Source organism: Puma concolor, chromosome B1 (assembly GCF_028749965.1).
Source record: "Puma concolor isolate L17-30 chromosome B1, mPumCon1.1.hap2, whole genome shotgun sequence".
Lineage (NCBI taxonomy): Eukaryota > Metazoa > Chordata > Mammalia > Carnivora > Felidae > Puma > Puma concolor.
Genome location: NC_141670.1, coordinates 6,937,425 through 6,944,076, shown reverse-complemented (window position 1 = coordinate 6,944,076; position 6,652 = coordinate 6,937,425).

Sequence of the window (6,652 nt, the reverse complement as noted above, 5' to 3'; positions counted from 1 at the left end):
ATTACTTAAACAACTGGAGGGGCGCCTGGGTGGCACAGTCGGTTAAGTGTCCGACTTCAGCCAGGTCACGATCTCGCGGTCCGTGAGTTCGAGCCCCGCGTCGGGCTCTGGGCTGATGGCTCGGAGCCTGGAGCCTGTTTCCGATTCTGTGTCTCCCTCTCTCTCTGCCCCTCCCCCGTTCATGCTCTGTCTCTCTCTGTCCCAAAAATAAATAAAAACATTGAAAAAAAAATTTAAACAACTGGAAAGGGGATGGATTCCCCCAACAATTGTATATAAAAAGACTTTTCTCACTGTAGACCTATCAATAGATAAAGACTATAGTGCTTTATTAAATCATTCACTTGAGGCTAGGTTAATTCATAAATCTCTAAATATGCAAACCATATCCTCCCTAAACCTGAACTGACAGTTCCTAGAACCCCACTCCATAAAAACCCAAAGACTTCATTTATTTAAAAGAGTGACATTCTAATACAGAAGGGAACTAACTCCAAAATGGAAGGGCCCCTACCGGGTCGTATTAAATACTCCCATTGCGGTAAAGATAGGGGGGCGCTCTTCGTGGGTTCCTATATCTAAAATAAAACCTGTACCCCCTTCACAAAAAATCAATGAGCAGACAAATGTGCCTTCTCATTCTTGTGAGTGTCACACTTCTCTTATGATGGTGGTACCTTTCCTTTTCATTCTCCTTCCTCCAATTTATACTAACAATTCCTTTCTATAATGGACACAGCATTATGCCAAACTATAAAATCAGACAGCTTGCTGGAGATGTGCGGTTTTGCCCATGTCAAGCGCATCTGAATTATCCTGGTGCGTTTCCCTTTTACAAGGTACTGATTGGCAACCTCTAGGTACTTATATGTCAAAAATAATATATAAAGATAACATGTTTGGGGATAAGTCTATCACTCATCAAAATGTTTCTTCTTGGCCCGTGATCAATAAGACTTGGCATTTACCAGGACATAACTGGACTTTTTCATACCCTCAAACTGTTAAGAACTGATTTTACAAATCCACAAGTTAATACCTGCCAGTGAGTGCCTAAGTTACAAAACCCTACTTATCACTGTACTGAGGATGGGATGTATCAAATTGGGGATGCATATTTATGGTTCACACCCACCATTGGTCGGCTCAGTCAAAAAGGCAATTTTATGCTGGAAACAAAGAAATCATACATATGATACCTGGACATATATATGATACAATATCCAGGGTAGCTATAGAAACGTGCTCCCAAACGGGCATACTTCAGGCTACCGACTGGCTTGCTACTGATTGAATAAAGCAACCTGGAATCAGATGGCTAGCCCCAAATGGAACCCACTGAATATGTGAAACTAACCTATGGCCCTGTCTTTCTCTGGGATAGGTAGGTCACTGCCCCTTAGGATTTGCCTGGATTCATGGGTGCATTATTAAAACAATCACTGCCCCAGCTAACTTCCCAAATGTAAAACAAACATAGACACGATCTGTTTTCCAATGGTATGATCGTTTGGCATCCATTTTTGCTCCATCCGTGGGGTTAAAAAGTGTAATTTGGCATGTGAAAGCCCTTAACAAATACATCATAAGGGCACTCAGTGACTCACAAAATAGCATCTCCTTACTCAACACTGAAGTCGCACAGATGCGCAAAACAGTTCTACAAAATACAATGGCATTAGATGTTTTGGCTGCTGCACAAGGTGGCATTTCTGCTCTCATAAAAACAATGCTGTGCATACATTCCAGATTACTGTGAAAGTATTTCTGGATTTCTAACCGACATGAATACTCAAATTGGTGCTTTAAACAATCCCTCTCTTTCTTTTAGTGATTGGTTAAACTCTTGAGTGGAGGCTTTTGTCAACTACCAAAGACTTTTATTAGGGCTTCTTTCTAGTTATGCTAATTATGCTTTGCTGTTTTCTCCCATGTCTCTCTGCCTGGTGCAAAAACTCTATCACTACGATAACTTCAAGCCAACGGATGATCCTTTCTATTCAAGGAGGATCATGTATGTTGTCCATGTTGGATTCAGCTGCCTCCACTTTTTGTAACGCCCCTATATGTTCCCCAGCTGATCAGTATTGACCCGTAGGTAGGGACAACTCTACAGCCCTAGTCAGCAAGAAGAAGCTACAGAAGATGAGACCTTCCACCTTCAGCAACCTTAAAGATTTAAGGGTCAAAATTGTTCAGGGCGGAGATGATGACGGACCATCAGGCAAGCTGAGGGGGGAGCAAAAGTTAGCAACTCCCCCTACCCCAGGTGGGATGTGTGTGACATTCCTCAGGCACTCCTGGCTGCCCAAGGACAAAGGGAAGGAAAGAAAACAAGTGGCTAACTGAGAGAGATCACAGTCATACATGACCTGAGTGTCCACCAGTTTACAAATGTCTTGGTAAATTACAACATCACCCCTCCATAGCGATATGGGGAACAAAGGCAAGAAGGAAATGGCAAGTAAAATTAAATTTCCTCATAACCCACAGCCCACTGACAAATACTTGAGACAAATAAAGAGTAGAACATTTCTCCAGGAACACCCTACTGGCCTGATGTTAATGCCTTACTAGAGAGAAGACAACCTTAGCTGGATACTAGCAAGGCCTCTGTTATCCTAGGAGTTCTCATTAGCACATCAAAGTCTCACTGAAGGCCTCCTTTTGACTTTAACTTCCCAACTTCATAGTACCTAAGGAGCCACTCTTCATGACCCCAGGGCGGCTCTTTCTGCCCATGGGGCCTGTCTCTGTGCTTTAATAAAATCACATTTTGCACCAAAGGCTTCTTCATGAATTCTTTCATTGCCATCAGCTCTGAACCCCACAAACACCCTCCCATCACCCCCAAAACCTCATCACTATTACCTCTTCCATCAGACCCCTGGAGGTCCAGGTAACTTTATTTGCATATCAAGACTCTGGGCTGTTGGAATGCGAGCCTCTGTCAACCGACCAGCAGAGGGTGACAAAGGCCAGCATGGGAGCCTTACACTGCTTTTGGGAGGACCTAGAAAATGCTGAAGTTTCTGGAGTAGGGGGGCAGTCACCAGCCTGTGCCTTCCAGTGCTGCACCAGCCTTTTTCTGGAGCAAATAATGAGGGAGCATGAGGCAGGCTGAGGGGCAAAGCACAAGCTAGCACCCCCCACCCCCACCCCAGGCAGGATCTGTGTAATATTCCTGGGACATTCCCAGCTACCCAAGAACAAAAGGAAAGGGTTTGAGTGTTTGCCATGGTAATGTGGGAAACTAAGGCAAATGAAAAATTTAATTCCCTTACTGCCTACAGCCCATTGACAAGTCCTTGAAACTGGCAGAGTGACCTCCCTCTAGGGGCTCAGCTGCCTTGATGATGGCACTTTGCTGGGGCAAAAGAGAAGCTTAGCTTAACATTATCCCAATCTCAAAGATCCTGTAAGTCTACTTCCTTTATCTCAACTGCTCCAAGATATATGCTGGCAATCAGACTCCAAGCTTATTGCCCCCCCCACCCCCCGCCCCCGTAGACATCTGGAGGGTCTCATGAGTGAGGTTTTATTAAATGGTAGTAAGTGACATTTCCCTAGAACCAGCTAGCCCCTCAAGGCCCTGGAAACTTTGCTTCCAAAATGCCTTACAGACTTACTCTATCCCTGACCCCCTCTCAACCTGAGGATGTATAATGGGTTACCCATCACAACCCCATGCGGCTCTTCCTGCCCATGAGTCTTGTCCCCATGTTTAATAAAATCACCTTTTTGCACCAAAGATGTCTTCAAGAATTCTTTTTTGGCTGTCAGCTCCAGACCCCATGAACCCCCCATCACTCAAAAACTTAAATCAATGAGGGGGCTTCAAACATTTCCAGGGACTCACTCTGGCTAAGATTGCCCAGTGGTGGTTCCCTGACTCTGAGTTGAGGTAGAAAATTCTAAGGATACTCAGGCAAGCATCAACTCTTTCTCCAACTTCTCCAGGAAGGCAAGAGCTGTTCCTTGGCCCCCAAGTAGACTGAGAAAACATTTTGATGCCTCTGACCATCCAAGAACAAAATCCCTATGTCTTCCAGCTCATCACAAGACTTATCTGGGCCTTTAGGCAATCGGTGGGGGGCGGGGGGGGGGCTCGTAAATTTTATTAGAGACTCCACCAGGTAATGGGAATGCTGGTTGCATCTCAAGTTTTAGCACTGTCATTTCGCAGGGTCTGAACTGAAGTAGACAATTCTGAGAATACTTCAGCAGTGGGAAACTCTTAATCGTTTTCAGGAAGACAAGAGTCATCCCTGGGCTCCCAAATATTCTTAGAAAACTTTTGGTGGTTCTAGTAGACCAAGGATGCCTGGAAATTGCCCCAGCTTGCTATGTGGAGAGGGTTTCTAGGAAAAGGTTCAGAGGGAACACCAGGCCCAGCCCAATGTGAGAAAATGGAGCAGGAGCCTGGAGTAGATGAAAAGAGAAGATAGAGGTAGGTGGGGAGGAAACCTGAGATCCGTGCACAGGGCCAGTCAGTCCTGACTCTCAGGGTACACAAGGACAGCCCTGCCCCTGTCCTTACACCCTCAGAGTTCTGGCACATCAGTAGTCAGTGCTTACTTTATGATGATCGTCACACTGTTCAGAAAGTGCTACGGAATTCCTTTCCTGCCCAACTTTATATTCTCCCCAGGGCTCATTATTTTCTCATTTTTCATGTATCTGATTTTAGATGTACTCCTTTCTAATTCAATCCTAAACTTTCTGCCCATTGCCTGAACCTCGTCTTTAAAAGTTTATTCTGATCAGGTATGTCTATCAATCTCATCATCTTGTAGAACTGTCTCCTGGAGATGTCTGAGGTGTCCCAATCAACGTTGTTGCCAGCTGTGTGTGTTGCTCACTGCCACATTGAGGGGCCCTTCCTTCTCTTCCTGGGATTCCCACAGGAGTGCTCTCCTGAGTCTCCTGTTCCCACGTTGTGTTGGTTCCCTATTGTCGCTGTCACAAATTACCATCAACTTAGTGTCTGAAAACAACAGAAATGTATTTCTTTTTTTACAGGTTTGGAGGCCTGAAGTCCAAAATGAGCCATTTTGATGGTTTCAGAGTGGCATCTCACAGGGGACACCCCTATTAAGGGATCTGTTTCTTACACACTCCTTTGTCTTATCTGATAAAAACACTTCCCTGCAGTGTTCACAGTTGGCCTTAGCCCTTTATAAATCCAATGACTTTGCTGAGTGAAATGATAAATGGAGAAAATAGAGAAGTGATTTGTCAGAGTTGTGTCATTGAAGATCTGGTAGGATCCTTGAGAACAGAGACTGTACCTCATTTGTCCATATGTTCTCAATGCCCGGTACATAATAAACATCACCAGCACCAGCCCCCTCTTCATCCTTATCCTCCCCTCCCCCCCACCCCCATTTGGAGTTACTGCCCTTAGTAATTAGGCACTATTGTTACCTCTGTGTCCACTCCCTACCCTTCAGCAAATCCTAAGGTTCCTGTTCTTCAAAACAAACAAATATCCTACTTCAAGTGTAGTAATATTGCTTATTTCTCCTTGAATATACTTGGCCAGGAGCTTTAGGTACTGGCTCTTCTCTTTTATGCTTTTGGTCATTTCCTTGGCCAAAAGCTGGCGCAGGCTGCGGTAAGGCATGTCTGGGCAGGATGGTTAAGATCTCTAGTCCCTGTTTCTACCCTGAATGTAGAAGGGCACACTCTGTTTGGGAGTCAGCTGGAATCTCCGTGTGCAGGTTCTGTTCAAAGAGACCGGGGTTGAAAGGGAACAAGGAGAGCCAAGGGTGGAATAAAGCTCTAGGGACAGAGTTGAGCCCGAACGATCAGCAGTATGGAGCTAGTTTTCTTAGACTCAGTTATCCTTACAAGTAGGTCCCTATCACTCCCCTTTGCCTGCATCCAAGAGCTTTATCATGGCTCTGTCATGCCATTATCTTAGAATCCCTAACTCTTGGAGAACATAAGCAGAGGAGGCTTGGAGACAAAAAATGATTAGGAAAATGCCCCATTTTCTGTGACTCAGACCGTGTTCAGTTTCAGTGATGAGGCACAGATGGTTCTAGACACCGGGAAAGCCTTTGACCGCTCTTCATTTCTAAGTCGGTCTTTACACAACCTAGGATGTGGTGCACACAATCAGAAGAGGTTATTCAGAGGTGAGACGACCACGGTTCTCTCAGATATCCACTTTGCCACGGGGCCCCTTTTCGGTGTGCTCTGCATGTAGGTAGTGGGGCTTTTGTCCTGTGTGTAGGATTCTCTCAAGCACTCAGATTCTCAAACTTATCAGGTCTTACATAAGTTTGTTTGATCCATGGGGAGACTTGGTTGGAAAAAGAAGAGAATGGCATAAGAAAATGACAGTAGTCCTCATGGGTGAAGGTGTCCATACAGACAGTGGAAAATGGCTTCATTTCAGTCAGCAGCTCACTAGGACCAGTAGGACAGATCAGTTTGGATAATGAGGACATTTCAATACCTCCATGAGGATACCTAGGGACTTAGGTGTCCCTTGAGAGTAGAATGGCCTTCAGAGGAGGACAGAGGGTCCTTGTTATTTTGGATGCTCAGTTACCCAGAATGATGAAAATGGGAATTATTGAATGGGGAAAAAAAATGTCAAATGGGAACATAAGCTACCAATACATTGGCAATAGAATGGAAC